Raw genomic sequence first — 19,154 nt, forward strand, 5'->3', positions numbered from 1 at the left:
GAGGTAATTTCTGAGGCACCATTACTAGAACCCAATCCCTTCCATTCTCGAGGCTGATTGTCTTTGTTGGGTAGGGTGTGGGAAGAGGGCAACTGCAGAACGGATGGACCTCAGCCCTTGGGGAACTGTTGCTGGGGTCTGTCTCGATCAGTTTGGGCTGCTGGAACAAACCAGCATAAGCTGGATGACTTATCAATAACAGACATTTATTTTTCACTGTTCTATGAGTGGAAGCCCAAGGTCAGTGTGCTGGCATGGTCAGGTTCTGGGAACCTCTTCCGGGTCAGCAGACACTAACTTCTTATATCCTCACATGGCAGAGAGTAGGGAGAAGCAGACTCTCTAGTGACTCAAGTAAGGGCACTAATCTCATTCATGGGGGCTCTACCCTCTTGACCTCATCTCCTCCTAATTACCTCTCCAAGGTCCCCTTCCTAATATCATCACATGGGGAGGTAGGGTTTCAACATATGAATGCGGGCAGAACACAAATATTCAGTGGATAATCATACTCAACCCAGAAATGCCATTCACAAACCATCTGCCTGTCGGTCTCAATAATCATTACTTTAAAGACTCTGCTTGCCTCCTACAGGACATGAGAGGGAAAGATAGGATGAAGGGAGGGAGGCAGATGAGCGAATAATTGAGTGATTGAAAGAATGACTGAATGGACGGTGAGTCAATGAATGAGTAATGGGAACCAGATGGTTGAGGAAACTCTGATTAAAATGGCCTCAGCCAAATTAAGAGGACTAATAAGTGCTTGGAGCAAGGGTAAGAGTGGCAAGGCATGCTCCAGAGAGAAAAGGAGCTTAGCAAACATCAACTAAGGCAAGGAGAAGATGAGATGTGCAGCAAGACTGACCTGCACAGCTTTGAGGGTCCAGGAGGAAGGGCAGAGAAGGGTGTGGGGCAGGAAGAAGGCAGCTGAGGGGGAATGAAGACTTGGCCATGGAGTAAATGCTGAGTGGGGAGCACGAATGGTCCCTGCACAGAGTTCTGCCCAAAGTGGGTGAGAAGCCACTGATGATTCAAGAAACAGGGAGCGAGTTGACGACAAAAGAGCAGCAAGGACACTCAGATGACTGGGTGGTGAAGTGCTGGGGTCATTACACCCTGAGACCATGCGGGTTAATGAGATGTCAACGGTATCAGCCCGTGCTGAGAGTCCTTCATTCTGTACTAAATTAAGTCAACTCAGATCATTTAATTAACTATCCTCTAGTTTTTGTACTTTGAAGAGGAAAAAAAAAAAAAAAAACCTTTCATTTTCTTCTGATTTCTGAGAAAATGAGTCCCGGCTTTGAGACTGCAGTAGGCACTTTGATAATCAAAAAATGTTCCTCAAATGCAGGAGATTGTTCTGTGAAACGAGGTGATCTATTTAGAAGGAGAGAAAAGGAACTAACATTTATAGGCCAAGTACCGTACCAGGCACGTTATGAACGTCAAATCACAGAATCAGCGCACTAGCCCCAAATGGTGTCTTGCCATCTCCGCTTTACATACAAGGAAACTGAGTCCCATAGTATCCAGCCCACTGGAAGTAGAGCCCCAGGTCCAGAGTCTGGCTGGGCGTTTGCCTCTGGGACTGTGATATATCATTGTTTGATTTCTTTTTTTCAGGGTACAACCTAGAGAGTTCATCTCTTTAAATATTTGCCATACTTAAGTATATTTTACATTGGCAAAAGCCATCCTATTAATTGAATTTGGGGATCTAGTCTAGGACCTTACTTTTCAATAATATTTAATAATTATTGCTTCCTTCTAGTTAAAAGGGTAAACATAAGAGTTGGAAAGATGTATTCAATCCAAATATGCCTCAAATGGAGGCTCTCTTCCAGTGGTAATAGTGATAAATTATGTTTGTATAGAATGTTACAAAATTCCACGCATCTCTCACTTAATGTATGCAAAACTGAAGCCTTGATTTTCCCCGAAGCTCTCCGACTTTTGCTAATTTTCCTCATCTCACCCATGGGTTTAGGCCATGGGTTTAGGAGGCATTTCTGTTTTCCTTTCCTTCACCCCTGACTTGTACCCCATCCAACCCTGAGTCCCAAAGCCTATCCTCTTCTCCGTCCTCACTGCCAGCGTCACACCACCCCGTGTTGCATTTAGCTCACTGCCATGACTTCCTAACTGGCCCTCTGTTCCCCACCATATCCCACTCTGATGCATCCCCACACATAGCCCCGGTCGCCTCCTTAAAAAATAAGTCAGCTTATATCCAAATGACCAGGAGACACAGGAAAAACCCTCCACATCACTAAGCATCAGGGAAATACAAATCAAAACCACAATGAGACACCACCTCACACCAGTCAGAATGGCTAAAATGAACAAGTCAGGAAATGACAGATGCTGGCGAGGATGTGGAGAAAGCGGAACCCTCCTACACTGTTGGTGGGGATGCAAGCTGGTGCAGCCACTCAGGAAACAGCATGGAGGTTCCTCAAGAAGTTAAAAATAGAGCTACCCTGTGACCCAGCAAAAGCACTACTGGGTATTTACCCTAGGGTTACAAATGCAGTGATCTGAAGGAATACCTGCACCCCAATGTTCATAGCAGCAATGTCCACAATAGCCAAACTGTGGAAAGATCCCAGATCTCCAGTAACAGATGAATGGATAAAGAAGATGTGGTACACACACACACACACACACACACACACACACAGGAATATTACTCAGCCATCAAAAAGAATGACATCTTGCCATTTGCAACCATGTGGATAGAGTTAGAGTGAAATATACTAAATGAAATAACTCAATCAGAGAAAGAAGAATATCATATGATTTCACTCGTGTGGAATTTAAGAAACAAAACAGATGAACATAGGGAAAGAGAAGGAAAAAATAAAATAACAGGAAAATTGAGAGGGAGCCAAACCCCAAGAGACTTAATCATATGAAACAGACTGAGGGTTGCTGGAGGGGGGATGGTTGGGGGACGGGGTAACTGGGTGATGGGCATTAGGGAGGGCATGTGATGTAATGAGCACTGGGTGTTACATGCCACTGATGAATCACTGAACTCTACCTCTAAAACTAATTTTAAAAATGTAAGTCATCTTAAATTAAGTCACCTTCCTGCTTAGAAGCTTCCATTGATCTGGAGCTAATAGCATGGTACCTGTGTTAATCCTAGGTTCTGATTAATGTAACCGTTTTTGGAAGATGGAACATGTCAACAACAGTAGAGATTGTGTAAATGGTATAAGGGAGCTCTCTGTATTATCCTTGCAACCCTAAATCTAAAATTGTTTTTAAATTCAAACAATTCTTTTAATCTTCCAGAGATTTCCATCTGACTTGGACTAAGATTTGGACTCCTTTCCACAGCCTGCCTGCCTCCTATATACCAGTTCCTGTTACCCTCTCGTGTCCCCTGCTCCATTCACTGTGGCTTCCTCTTGGTTTCTAGAAAATGCGGTGGATCAAAGTCCTTCCTCATCTCAGGATCTTTGCACATGCCATCTTTTCTGCTGGTAACTTCTCCCTTCGTTCTTCCTTTTCCTTCTTTTTGGTCCTTGGGTCTCAGCTTTAAAAAATCCTGCTCAGGAGTCTTCCCTGACTCCCTGTCTAAAGTGGTTAGTCTCCTCACCCTGTGTGCCTGCTTCTTCCTGGTTGTGGGCTTCCCTAGCACGTTGTCCTGTACATGAAACATCCATCGGCTTGTGTTTTAATTCCAAGATGATAGTTTGATGTGCTTAATCCTCCTATCTCTGGCACCAGCATTTCCTTCACAAGAGCACAGCCCTTGGGGACCTGGAAAAACTTGTCTTCAGCAAAGTATGCTGGATATAGATAAACTAGAATTTAGTTCCCCAGCCTATCCTCTAGAGAATGGGCATTTTGAACAAGAGTGATAAAAGGAATGAGAAAAAACCCCTTTCTGCACACTGTTTCTGGTCCCATTTCAGCCCTCCCCCATACACAGGCTATAAAAAGCATATAGAAAACACGATATGAAGAGGTGGTAGAAATAAGCTTGCCATTGAGAACTTCATCTCTAATTTAGATAAGTGTGTCTCAGGAGATATCTGTCTGTCATCCCCTTGGAAGCTTTTGATAGCATGTGACCCTCAGCTCAGCATTTTAGTGCCCAGACTCCCCCTCCCTCTCACCGCCATGCTAGTTCAACGGATCACGCAAAATCAAAGTTACAAAGATGTTCCATACCACCCGTGGGCAGGGGACAGGCTTCAAAACAAGCAGTGTTCATGGGGGTTCTATTCAGTGAATAAGAAAATGTGATATAAGCAGCTATCATTTGTTGAGGGGTTCACTGTGTGCCAGGCACTGAGCAAAGTGTATGCTTTGTATGATCTCATTTGATTCTTCACATCGTTTTGTTCAATCATGTCACCCAAATGCCTAGGATAGGCACATAGTGGGTGCTCAGCGAAGTTTCCTATAAATGAATGAATAATGCTCTGACATAGGTATTGCTAAGATCACCATAGTCTGGAGGAGGATCCTGAGACTAAGAGAAAGGAGTCTGTTGCGCATGACACAAGCAGGAAGTAGGAAGTTGCAATGGAGCCCGCATGGAGTCTGCGACTACAGGCGTACCAGTTTTAACAGCTAATCATCACAGCCCCCACCCTCATCCCAGTCTCATTTTGGATACAGGTCCATCAGATGGCCTAATCCCAAAGCACAAGTCCCCAGTAGCTCTCCAAATCTAAAGATAGCCACCTTCACACCGAAACCCCTCTCTATTGTCTTTCTAGATGATTGGATCTGAGTGCTGTTCTGAATGAAAGGACGACCTTACAAAAGACCTTTCTCCAAAATGACATTGCCCTTTACATTTGAAAGTCAGCCGGCATCGCATTCCTTCCATTAGTTCAGGGTTGCTGAATTTCCACTTACTTCTCCAGTGGGTAGATATATAGGGAATATGCATGGATCAGAAAGCCCGGGTCAGTTTTGTTGAGTAACCTGAGGGTGAAACAGGTTTGATTGGTGTTCTCACCGGGCTGCTGGCCAGAACGCAGGGGTGTAGAGTCGTAAATAGCTCTACCAGCCTGCAAGGCTCCTAATCTTCATGCGGAAAACGAGACCCACATGGGGTGTGGGGAACGAGGCAAGAAGATAAAATGGGAGTCAGAGCATCTCTTTGAAAATAAAAACAGTGATTAAAAAGTAAGTATATTGAACAGGACAATCTGAGGCTATGATGAGAACGGGGCCCCTGGAGTTGTGCAATTAGACAGACTCATACCTGGGCCAACAACTGTACTAAACACTTTATATGGATTTTCTCAATTAATTCTTACAGTAAGCCTTAGTATAAACCATGTTATTGCATGCAATTTCCAATGAGGAACGTGAGGCTCAGAGAGATTAAGCATCTTTCCCAAAGTCACACAGCTACTCCATGAGAGAAGACTTTAACTAACTGCTATGAAAATCAGCAAAAATATGGAGAAGTCCTGTGGATTGGTGAGATGCACTAGCTTTAGGACACTGAGTCTGCTTCTCACCAAATATGTGCTCAGGGACTAATCCCTACCCAGCTCCTAATCTCAGTTTCCTTATCTGTCAGAGGAGGAGACCAAACCATATCAGCCAATTAAATGGGGGATTTGTTACCTCTAGATAGTTCTGAGAAAAAAAAAAAAAAAAACAGAAGAGGGGGTCTAATCTGGTATACACTCTGTCAGAGGGAAGACATAGAGGGGTCACAGGAGCTAATGCTTGACCTGAGATGTAAAAAGTAAGTAGAAGTTTGTGGGGACTAGGACTTCAGGGACTGGGAACAGCACATGTGAAGAGGTGGACTGGTGAGCATAATAAGGAAATCTTGAGAAGATGACATGTTCGGGGACTTCGGTTGGTCACTTCTCTCCACCTCTCTGCCTTATTTTTAATCTATGAAATGAAGTTATTGAGTTAAATGCTCTCGGAGTTCAATGTCTCTGTGGTATTATCTAGAACACCAGAAAGTGTATTTTATTTGGTATATTTACAGTAATGACTGTTTATGCAGGTAATTAGTTATCTAGTTAAAATACCTTTCCTTCTAATCTCAACATTTTCAGTTACTAGATTGTCTGGATTCAAACCCAGCTCTCCCTGCCAGCTAGTAGCCCTGGAACCCTGGGCCAGTGACACAGTCTTGTAGGCACCACAAGTCTATCCTTTTTCAGAAGATATTTGAGATAATAAACAAATGTATCTCTATTAAAGGTAATAAAACAGCAAATAGTGACTGCTCCCAGAGCTAGAATGAGTTTGGTCTTGGTTACATCATTAGAACAAGAGAAAAGGAATGTCTTCATTTTCCTAATACTAGCCTTCCACCTGGAAACCTGGGATTGGTTTGGTAAACACTCAAGACTCAGCAGGTATTCCCCCTTCCCACCTCATTCTGCTCACAGCTGGACTCCAGAAACCTTGGAACATTAACCTACCATAACCCCAAACCATAGATCACTACTGATTTTATAAACATCATATTTACGTTTTCAGATTTCAGTCTGAAACTTTCAACTTTCAGTCACCATCAGTGGCAGAACCCAGTCTTTTTTCTTTAAGTATAAATCAAATAATTGCATCTTCTTCCTGACCTGTCTTACTACCAAAAAAATCCACTACAAACATCATTTTAATCAAATCCTGCTATTAAGCTAAAACTAGAGTTTTTACCAGCTAATTCCAGGCCACTTTTCAAATCCACAGAAATGGTAAACCGACAAAAGAATGAACCTGGGTATGAATGGATCAAGTGCAGGAGAGGTAGACAAGAAAAGATAATTCATACTATGGCTCAATTTTCCTAGGGGTTCAGTCCAGGTCAAGAAATGCAGATAATTAAGGGTTCTGCTCTTTAGAATTTGAATAAATGAAGAAAGACAATACTAAATGAACTCAATAATTAATGCATAAAGAGGTCCAAAGAGAAAGAAGGTGAAATCAACCATGTGAATCAAAGTCCTTTTTTGTTTGTTACCTTACCATTTCCAAACAATTTTCATGGCAAACAACAGTCACAATAGAGCATCTATAGTGGTGGGCGTTGAACACCTCTGGAGATGTTAAACATTTATACTGAATGCACTGAGACACAGCGGCAATTAGAAGCTCTTCCTTATCCCCTTCTCCAAACTTAAATTCAACAGATAACAAAAGAAAGATTGGTTTTCTATTTAAAAACCCACTTAAAAAATTGGACAGCCACATACAGAAAAATGAAACTGGACCATTTCCTTACACCACACACAAAAACAGACTCAGAATGGATGAAAGACCACAATGTGAGACATGAATCCATCAAAATCCTTGAGGAGAACACACGCAGCAATCTCTTCGACCTCAGTCACAGCAACTTCTTAGAAACATTGCCAAAAGCAAAGGAAGCAAGGGCAAAGTGAACTATTGGGACTTCATCAAGATCAAAAGTTTTGCACAGCAAAGGAAACAGTCAACAAAACTGAAAGACAATTGACAGAATGGGAGAAGATATTTGCAAATGACATATCAGATAAAGGGTTAGTATCCAAAATCTATAAAGAACTTATCAAACTCAACACCCAAAGAACAAATAGTCTAATCAAGAAATGGGCAGAAGACATGAACAGACATTGCTACAAAGAAGACATCTAGATGGCTAACAGACACATGAAAAAGCGTTCCACATCACTCAGCATCAGGGAAATACAAATCAGAACCACAACGAGATATCACCTCACACCAGTCAGAATGGCTAAAATTAACTAAGTCAGGAAACGACAAATGTTGGTGAGGATGCAGAGAAAGGGGAACCCTCCTATGCTGTTGGTAGGAATGCCAGCTGGTGCAGCCATTCTGGAAAACAGTATGGAGGTTCCTCAAAAAGTTGAAAATAGAGCTATCTTATGACCCAGCAATTGCACTACTGGGTATTTACCTTAAAGATACAAATGTAGTGATCTGAAGGGGCACGTGCACCCCAATGTTTATAGCAGCAATGTCCACAATAGCCAAATTATGGAAAGAGACTAGCCATCCATTGACAGATGAATGGCTAAAGAAGATACAATAGATATATGCAATGGAATATTATGCAGCCATCAAAAAGCCCCCAAATCTTGCCACTTGCAATGACATGGATGGAATTAGAGAGTATTACATTAAGCAAAATAGGTCAATCAGAGAGGGATAATTATCATTTGATCTCATTGATACAAGGAAGTTAAGAAACAAGACAGAGGATCATAGGGGAAGGGAGGGAAAAATGAAACAATCTGAAACCAGAGAGGAAGAAAACCATAAGAGACTCTTAATTTCAGGAAACAAACTGAGGGTTGCTGGAGTGGAGGGGTTTGAGAGGGATGGGGTGACTGGGTGATTGACATTGGAGAGGGTATGTGCTATGGTGAGCATTGTGAATTGTGTAAGACTGATAAATCACAGACCTGTACCCTTGAAACAAATAATACACTATATGTTAATTTTTTAAATAATAAAACAATAAATAAAAATAAAAACCCACTTAGGTTGTGGCATTAACTCTTTGTACTGTGGAAGCTAGAGAAGCACATAGCAGTCTTCCAAAGCCCGGGGATGGGTGGGCTGGCTAGGAAAACTAACTTAGCTGGGGTTAATCTTCCATGGAAGAAATAACATTTCTCTCCCACTGTGGGGCAAATTAAGTTAGAGATGGCTCTAGAGGGCTGTCTCTCTTCAAAAAGCACCCCCAGCCCATACTTCCTACAAAAAAAGGAATGTTCTGCCTCAGACCTTGAAGGATACTGAGTTTCATCTGAATCGCTTATTACTTTGGTTTGGGGATGGGGAAGGTTTGGAAGATGAAGACTCTGATTTATCAAGAATTGATTCTGTTAGTGGGAAATTCTGATTACATCTCTGTGACTGCAGTCTGATGTGTCATTTGATGAAATTTCCTTCTGACTCAGACATTTCCTCAAAGTTCGCACCCTTCTCTCCAAACCTGGTTTCCTGTGAAACCCAACAGCTAGTCCATTTGGAGCTATTGCTGAAGAGGTTGATGAAAATGCTTATTCCAGTGGACATTAACTGGAACCTGAGAGAAAAAATTTCATGCAGGGAAAGGGAGGGGAGAATAAAAGCGCCCACATTAGGGTCATAGTTAGTAGCAATATGACCTTGGCCAAATTACTTGATCTTTCAGAAACATGTTTTCCTCGCCTATAGAATAGAAATCAGAATATTAACACTGAAGGGCAAATGTAAGTCTCAAATGGTATCTGTAAAACTTTCAGCATGGTTTCTGACCTGTGATAAGCCAGCACTAAATGGAAGGTCCTATCTTTTTTTTTTTTTAATTTATTTATTTTCAACATAACAGTATCATTATTTTTTCACCACACCCAGTGCTCCATGCAATCCGTGCCCTCTCTAATACCCACCACCTGGTACCCCGACCTCCCACCCCCCTGCCACTTCAAACCCCTCAGATTGTTTTTCAGAGTCCATAGTCTCTCATGATTCACCTCCTATCTTAAGCAAACAACAAGGAACAGAAATAGAAGAAAGAAGTACTCAGAAAATGGGCACAATGCCAGCCCTCTGGGGCTTCTAGACCTGTCACAAGCCTAGAGCTGTGTGAACCCCTCCCAAAGTGAAGGGGGAAAATGAGGGTGGTCTTCCAATGGGGAGTCCATCAGTTTGAAAACAAGGAGCCCCTCCTTCTTCTCTCTGTACTAGTAATGCCTGCTATGGTTTTTGGCCAATGGAAAATGCTCGGTGAATATTTGAACAAGTGAATGAATGAGCCACCCAAAATCAACAAAGCTAAAACCTTAATAATAATAATAATAATACTTGTATAGTGTTTACTAAATGCAAGGTACACATAACAAATGCTTTCAAAACATTAACTCATTTAATCTTCACATCAACTCTATGAAGGATGCCCTACTATTATGCTTGTCTTGGACAAGATGAAACTGAGACACAGTAGAGGGTAGTAATCTTCCCAAGGCCACACAGCTAATAAGTAACAGAGCTGGAATGTTTACAATGGAATATTACTCAGTCATCAAAAAAGTGAAGTCTTACCATTTGCAATGACATAGATGGAACTAGAGGGTATTATGCTAAGCAAAATAAGTCAAATCAGAGAAAGATGATTATATGATTTTGTTCATACATGGAAGTTAAGAAAGAAGACAGGGGGCGCCTGGGTGGCTCAGTGGGTTAAGGCCTCTGCCTTCGGTTCAGGTCATGATCCCAGGGTCCTGGGATCAAGCCCCGCATTGGGCCCTCTGCTCAGCAGGGAGCCTGCTTCCCTTCCTCTCTCCCTCTGCCTGCTTGTGATCTCTGTCTGTCAAATAAATAGGTAAAATCTTTGAAAAAAAAAAAGAAGAAGAAAGAAGACAGAAGATCATAGGGAAGGGAGGGGAGAATAAAATAAGACAAAATCAGAGAAGGAGACAAACCATAAGAGATTCTTAACCATAGAAAACAAACAGCGTTGCTGGAGTCCCGGGAGGTAGGTAGGGTGTAGAGTAACTGGGTGACAGGCATTAGGCACTTGATGTAATGAGCACTGGGTGAATGAATGGGTGTTATATGCAACTGAAGAAACATTGAACACTAGAGTTCATAGTTCATATTAAATTATGAAATAATAATACACTATATTTTAATTCATTGAATTTAAATTAAAAAAAAATAAACATAGGCATCCTGGGTTTCAATTCTGTGCACTTAAACCTAAATGTATTACCTATCTCAAAAAAAAAAAAAAGAAATTTACTCATTGGAAAAAAAATCTGACTTGTGCTTGTTTTAGAAAAAATGGAATGTACAGAATATTAATCCATTGGTTTACTGTCTTCCAAGCTTTTTTTCTATCTATTTGATCAGAGTTACAACCATAACCTGCATACCAATTTACAGCCTTTTAAAGGGATTGGTTGCATAATTAGCTCTGCCAAAATTTGTAAAGAATTTTTGCAAAGTGAAAATTAAAACAAAACAAAACAAAAACCTATTTATCACTTGCTAGTCTTGGTGCCCAACCCCAAGGATGGAGTCCTTCCCAGTCCTTTGGTCACATGGGCTCTGACAGAGCTTTCCTCCCAGAATTTGGATGTAGAATATGGAAGCTGATAATACTTAATTTGTGCCTATACCCTGATTTTATCTCCTCAAGGACATTATACTGCTCTTCATGCCCAGCATTCTTGTTCCCTTCACAATCTACTCAATACCCTGATTCCCCAGACCCCCTCCATATCTCCCAGTCAAAGGTCTATTTGGACAACTGATGTTGAAGGTAGCAGGGGACAGTAAGTACTTTTTTCCTTTGAGTTCTTGTTAGTTTATTCCTCTAAGGCTTGGGAGCCACAACATACAGAAAGTAGAGTCTGTGTTTTTCTAGAGCAGTTAATAAAGTGTTACAGCTGAGCTTTGTGCATTCTCTGCCCATTGCTGCTATCCAAGGACAAGAAGTATTAAGCCTCTCTACATGTAGAAAAGATGTGCAGGGTGCAAGAACTGAAACCTTTTACTTTTTCCTGACATTGACCTATAATTGCCAAGTAAGTTCCCTTATTTCTCAACATAACCTCACCTAGGAATGCATGGGCCAAGGCAGTGATTCCAAATTTTGGCTGAATGTTGGGCTAAGAATCTGATTAGATGTTTGCCTAAAGAAGATATATACAGGGGCGCCTGGGTGGCTCAGTTGGTTAAGTGACTGCCTTCAGCTCAGGTCACGATCCTGGAGTCCCAGGATCGAGTCCCACATAAGGGTCCAGCTCCATGGGGAGTCTGCTTCTCCTCTGACCTTCTCGCCTTTCATGCTCTCTCTCTCAAATAAATAAATAAAATCTTAAATTAAAAAAAAAGAAGAAGAAGATACACACAGACACCATAAACACATGAAAATACCTCAACATCCTTCATGATTGGGGAATTGCAAATGAAAACCACAGTAAGAGACCACTTTCTACCATTTAGGATGGTTATCATCTATAAAATATACAATAACAAATGTTGGTGAAGATACAAGGACATTAGAATCCTCATACTCTGTTGATAGGAGTGAAAGATGGTGCAGCCACTGTGGAAAACAGTCTGGCAGTTCTTCAAAAAATTCTGCAGTTTTAAGATGACCAAACAATTCCACTTCTAGATATATATGTAGGAGACATAAAAGTACATGTTCATACAAAGACATGTACACAAATGGTCATGGTAACATTAATCATAACAGCCAAAAGGTGAAAACAATTGAAATATCCATTAACTGACACATGGGTAAATAAAATGTGGTATATCCACATAATGAATGAAGTATTATTCGGTAATAAAGAAGAAACGAAGTACTGACAGATGCTAAGACATGAATGAACCTTGAAAGCATTATGCTAAGTGAAAGAAGCCAGTCAGAAATCACCAGATATTGTATCATTCCATTGATGAGCTATTTCCTTAACAGAAAAATCTCTACAGATAGAAAGTAGATTAGCGGTTGCATTAGGCTGGGGAACAACTGATGGGAAGTTGGGAATAGCTGTTAATGGGTATCGGGTTTACTTGAGGAGCTGTACCCTAAAAACTCTTGTATTATACAGTAGTCCCCCATTATGCACAGTGCTGCTTTCTGTGGCTTCAGTTGCCTGACACTGACTTTGGTTCTGAAGCACATGATCCTCCCTCCGCCATATCGTCAGGTCACCAGTAGCCTAATACTGTGTCACAGTGTCCACAATATTCACCTCAAGTCACCTCACCACATAGACATTTTGTCATCTCATACCATCCCAAGAAGGAGAGGAGTAAGTACAGCGCAATAAAATATCCTGAGAGAGAGAGAGAGAGAGAGACTACACCAGAGTGCACTCACATAACTTATTACAGTATATTGTTATAATTATTCTATTTTATAATTATTATTACTTTTAAATATTTTATTTATTTATTTGAGAAACAGAGGGAGAGAGAGACAGCATGCATGGGAGGGGAGGGACAGAGGAAGAGGGAGAAGACTCTGCTGAGCAGGGAGCCTGACTCAGAGCTCAGTCCCAGAAACCTGAGATTATGACCTGAGCTGAAGGAGAATGCTTAACCAACTGGGCCACCCAGGCGCCCCTATTCTATTTTATTAGTAGCATTGCTGTTTATCTCTTACTGTGCCTAATTTATAAATTAAACTTTATCATAGAATTCTAAATATAGGATAAAACAGAGTATATAAGGGATTCAGTACCATCCAGTTTCAGGTAGCCACTGAAAATCTTAGAACAGGGACCACCGTACAATTTAAGTAGATGCATTGTATGGTGTATGAATTACATCTCAATAAAGCTATTTTTTACCCATCAAGACAATTACCTAATTCAGTCAGACAGTTGTCATTTCATCCTTGAGACGCTCAGACACACCAATCAAACATTTTTGACCCAGTCTTTACCTTTGTCTAGATATGTTAACTCTTCAGACAACATAGTGTCTTACAATGATGAGCATTTATTTAGCTCATAAATCTGTGGGTCTACTGGGTGGTACTGCTAAGCTGGGCTAAGCTGGGGTGGTCTTGGTCTGACTCACTGACACGCTGGTCAGCTCGTCATTTGGCTGGCCAATCTAGGATGATCTTGGCTGAAGTGATTCATCTGCCTTACATGATCTCTCCTTCTCCAAAGGGCCAACCCAGCTTTGTTCCCATGGAGATAGAAGAGTTTGAAAAATAAATGGAAGCCCGCCGGACCTCTTGAGCCCTAGGCTGAAACTGGAAATTGGCACAGTCTTAGGACCACGTTTAATTGGCCAAGGCAAGTCATAAAGCCAGCCAAAATCAGGGGTGGGCTGGGGGAGCTCTGAAAAATCACATTGCAAAAAGCAAGGATACAAGAAGCAGTAAAGAATTAAGGCAATTTTTATAATCAATCTATCCCATCGTCTTTGGGGCAGTAAGTCTAGCTTTTAATTTCACTCATTTTGTAGGTGGCTTTAGGCACATTTATTACTTCTTCTTGTAAAAGAGATAAGGCATACTTGACCTTCAATCAGATTTCTTGGTTGAAATTAGATTAAAACCTTCTTTAGACTACTTATTTCAAAAAAAAATTGAGGTTAAATGCAAAGAGTATTCCATACTTATTAGCAGCAAGTGTCTTATGATCCATGGATATGAATAAGGCAGAGTTCAAACTATCACATACTGGAGAGACCTGAGATTTCTGAGAATTAAAAACCCATTTAGGTAATATCTTCCTTGGAATGAAAGCAGAGTACAAAAAATTCTTACACAGGCAGTGTGATTCACCCATCCTAATCCATTCAATTTAGCATGACCTGGTAGAAGACAATAGGGATGAATTACAAGAATGAATAAGACCTTATCCATTTTTTCCAGGAGCAGGTTGAAGTGAAAATACGAAAAGAGAAGCTACCTCCTAGAATCCAGAGTGTGAGAGAATTTCGAGAAGGATAGATAGTCAGCAGCAGCAAACGCATCTGTGAAAACCAGTAGAGTGACAGGGAAAAGGATCCATTGGATTTGGCAGAGTGCGTTCATTCTATAAATGTGAGTTGAGAAGATACAATATGCTAGGCCCTCTGTCGAATGCTAGAACACAGCATTACTGTCTTCTCGATCTCAAAGAACAAACCAGTGGGAGAAAATAGACATCAAAAAAAAAATACAGTGTGAAAAATCATTCTGATGGAGGTTATTGGTCTCCTTACAAAGTGTGCTTTTGGTGGAAAGAGAAAGCTGGAAGGAAGGAAGCCTCCTTCAGGTTGGATAATGAAGGAAAGATAAGGTCTAATCATAGCAATTCAAGAGAAAGAAATCGGGAACAGCTTGAGGGAAATGTTGAGTTCTGAAAATGTTTGCTTTGTTGTGTCATTGTTTTTATTTTTGTGTGGAGACCACCAAAGCATATTTGAAGGCTATGGAAAGAAGCCAGTAGAAAAGAAGAGCTTGTAAATAGAGAGGAAGGGAAGCTAGATCCGGGAGGTAATCAGAGGATTTATTTTGGAAAGGAGTGGGAATCGCTTCTCCTCTGAGCAGAAAGGGAAGCAGGAAACTTGGACAAGTGCCCCCCTTTTTTAACCAAATCTCCAAACACACAGCAGTTTCTGTCAGTTGGGGTCAACAAGAGGCAATCTAGGGAGATGTACTTTGGATTCAAAAATATTGGCATTCTCCAGATATTTCTAAGTTTTCCTGGGAAAACACAACAGGATAACTGAACCTGGGAGTTTCCAGGACAGCGACGACCTGTGTCTGCTTCCATATACTTTCTGGAGACAGATGTGAGGGAAGTTGAGAGAAACCACAAGAGCAAGTCTCCGCTTTCCTGCTGGCATGGTGGAAGTCATGACGGACAGGAGCAGGTGGCACGAGGCGTGGGACTTGGCAGAGAGAGGCCATATCTCAGAGCAACTGACACAGGACGGGAAAGGGTGCCAACCAGGAGTCATCTCCCAAATCATCGAAAATGACTGCAGAGGGATTTATGTATTCCAGGAGAAATGCTGAAGAGGTCATGCTGGTTTATGGGAAAACTAATTAGGAAAGTTAATCAGATGCAAAATTATCCCAATGAAGTCCACACATTCCAAAGCTGAAGAGTTATGATTTGAGGATTGCCTGCTGTTCGGGATGGTGTGTGCTGCCAACTCTCCCCTATTACTGCAGATAATTGTGTCAGCTCCGTGGAGTGTCTCTATATATAAATGCGCAGGGCGTGTCACACTTTTCCTGGGTGCCACTTGTCTCTAGGCCAACTTGTTGCCTTTCAAACAGGAGTCCTGGCGATTGTGCCTGGAAGAAGGGCAGTGCAGCCAGACAGGAAGGCCACTAAGATGTCCACGGTGTGTGAGTGATACAGGCACCAGCCTGATTCCTGAAAACACGTCATCTCTGTCCCTAAGACATTAGCTCCAATTCCCCTTATTAAAATATGCTTTCTTATTCGCTAGCAGCACAAATGTTGAGGAAGATAGCTGACACTTTTATATTCTTCTTTCTTGACAGGAAAATTTAAAATAACTGTACTGAAGATGAATTGCTGACTACTTCTCATCATAATCTTGATTTTTTTTTTTTTTTAAGTCCCAGCACAGTTTTGGAGTTGACAGTTCTAGACTAGAAAATCAGCTATGTTATCTAGGGTTTGCTAAGCTCTCTGAGCCTCTATTGTGTTCTCCATATTTGGGGCCAACTAATGTACGCAAGTGGGGGTAAAAAGTACATAGACAGGGAATAGAAAGATAGATGATAGAGGCAGGCAGATAGACAAAAAGTTAAATAATAGAGATGATGAAATGTTGAAGATGATAGATGGTGGATGGATGGATGGATGGATGGATGGATGGATGGATGGATGGACATACTAGTAAAGGAGAAAGGAAAGGAGAAAGAAGAAGAAAGAGGCACGTTATTCAGAGTGTAGTAGTTAAGAGCATCGGCTCTGTAGTTAGACTGTCTAAAGTCAAGATGTTTTAGTCACTAGCAATGGGAAATCAGGCAAGGTTGTGAAGATTAAACTCAATTATCCTATAAAATCCCTGGCCCTCAGCTACTTTAGTAACCAACAGTTACTCATGCCAATTCCATGTCAGCTACCAAGCTAAGCAACGTATGCACATTAGCATACTTAACTCTCCTGCCATTGCCCCTGAGGAAGATATTGTCCCTATCTCCAGATGAGAGGTGGAGTGTCCAGGCCACCAAGAACAGCTAGGAAGTCTATGCATTGCCCACCCTCTGGGGCTGCCATCCACAAAGACTAGATGGAGCTGGGGCTTTAAAGAAATTAAGTAACTTATCCAAAGTTATACAGGAAGCAAAGAGTAAATCAGTGATTTAAATCCAGGTATGCCTGGTATCTACATGTGCTTTAAACCCCTAAACACATTCTACCATAAGCACTTATTATGCTGCCCTAATGAAGCTGGTTGATAAATCAGTTTAGTGTTCAGATGAATAGAGAAAGAAACACAAAAAGTTCATCTCCATTTCTCCACTGACCCAGCATCTCAGGCACTGTGCAGATTCCATGAGCAAGCCTACAACTCTGGCTGTTCCTTATTCCCAATTAACTGGGTATGACTTGTCCTTTGCTAGATCATCTGCAAATGTTCCTTACTTCCCAACCAGTAGCTACTGGCCACTGTTGCCTCCCTGTCCAAGTGTTTGCTGACGAAACAAAGCTAATTTAAATCCTAGCCCTAGGAAATCTTAATTAGAAAGTCAGGGTTCTCTTCTCTTCCTCCCTCCTCTGACAGATTCCACGGCTGAAGGCCCAGCCTCAGCACAGAGTCAGGAGGGTGGAGACCCTGATGAACATTTAGCTATTTCAGCCTGGAATAGACACTGAAGGTGGCAGGAGGCAGGTACCAGCTCATCTGAAAGTTTCAGCACCTCAACCTAGACTGTCATCCCCACACTGGGCTCAAATCCAGGGTTTAAGAGCAGCGTGACTAAAACATTTGAGGAACCCCTCTGTCCACAGTTCTAAAAATTAACACCTTGGAAGCATCCTTCTTCCTTTCTTTAAATACTGTTGACTTCTGTCCAATCTCTGTGAGGAATGCAGAACCCAGTGCCTTGCTTTGCCTGTCTTATAAACATTTCTGATAAGGGCAAAGCTTAGTGTAGAAAAGTAATATTTTGACCCATGCCAAATGAAATTTACATCAGAATGCAAAATATCCCATTATTTAAAAGCAAATTATTCTTTTATATTTTTTTATATTTGATGGTGAGTTTCTAATTGCTAGATCTCAGTGGAGACATAAATCACAATGTGGCATTTTATTTTTAAATGCCAATATTTATAATTCACAGAAAATTACATCCCTAGCAATTATTGAAACTTCAGATGAGAATTTCAGATGTCAATTCAAAAACTTTGAGCATATTATTTTCCAAAATTATTTTCAGAGGTAATAAGCAAACACATTTGGAGACTGCTGTTAAGCCAAAGAAGAGATAAGATAGAGGAAAAACATGGAGATGCAAAACTTTTAAATATTTTTTTTAGGTCTATGCTAAGTTTTAAGCATCTGTCTCTCTCCAGCTACTGTGCAAACTTGTTCACAGGTGGAGCTAATCCACAGGAGAGATGGGTGGTGCCTGCCTTGCAAGCAGGTGCACAAGTATGGATTCTCCATGTAGACCTGACAATTTCTCAAAGCTCGGGGACTACCCATCACCTTCATCTCCTTCCTCTGCCCTCTCCTCCAGGTACCCAGACTGCTAGATGTTGTTCATGAGTCAGGGAAGTTTCATCAAGAAGCCAGAGATTCCTTCACTCATAAATTATTTAAATTAATTAAAACATATTTATTTATAACCTTGATTCTAAACATGTTCTAAGTCTTGAGTAAGGCTTTGTGGTGGAAGAGACATTTCAGCCCAGACCTAAAAGACTCCAAAGAGCTACTGATGGGAAAGTCCAGGAAAAAGTATGCCAGGCAGGGCAGAGTGCAAGAACAAATTCCAGCATGGCCAAAGAATAGTGAATGAAAGGGATGAAAGTGTGGAAATAGGTGAGAAATGAAGGAAGCTACCAGGTAGTGTAATGCCATGGTAAGGAATCTGCATAAATTCTAAATATTGAAAGAAGCCATTGAAGATTTTTGTCCAGGTTCTAAAATCCTCTGACTTACATTTTTAAAAAGCTCATCCTGATTCCCACGTGAAACTATATAGACTATGAGGACTTTGAGTAAAGTCAATAGGATACACACACACATACACACACACGTTTTCTTTCCCTCTTGACACTGTGCTAAACTTACAGTGAAGATATTTTGTTCTAAGGCATACACTCAAAACATTGGGGAGAAAAAGAGAATGAAACTTTTTGAAAGTTGAGGGACCTAAGAATAAGCAACAAATGACTTACAAGATCTAAGAAACCAACTCATCTTCTAGAAGTAGGGAAATCTAAGAACCAACCTGACTTGAGTAAGAGTCCTCAGAAGGCCTTAGATATTTTATAAGTAGGAGACAAGAAGATCAAAGTAAGAAAGACTAAAAAATCTGCTTCAGTCTTCAGATATCCAGATCCCCTTCCCTACTCCATAGTTAAATGATTGCCCCACCTTGAAAAAGACAAGAAGTTTCTTTCTCTACAGAGGATGGAATAGAGGGTCTGTGGTCTTGGAGACATCATATCCTTCTGAAGGCAAGGTTGTCATAT

The 19,154-nt window shown here is 41.1% G+C and overlaps 1 long non-coding RNA gene across 1 annotated transcript in view; it reads right to left on the reverse strand.

Annotated features, from left to right (window-relative positions):
* LOC309868769 overlaps nt 1–19,154 on the reverse strand; it is a 40,524-nt gene that overhangs the window by 3,434 nt on the left and 17,936 nt on the right. The gene's annotated exons all lie outside the window — the stretch shown is intronic.

This window comes from Mustela nivalis (assembly GCF_964662115.1).
Source record: "Mustela nivalis genome assembly, chromosome: 7".
In the NCBI taxonomy this organism is placed as follows: domain Eukaryota; kingdom Metazoa; phylum Chordata; class Mammalia; order Carnivora; family Mustelidae; genus Mustela; species Mustela nivalis.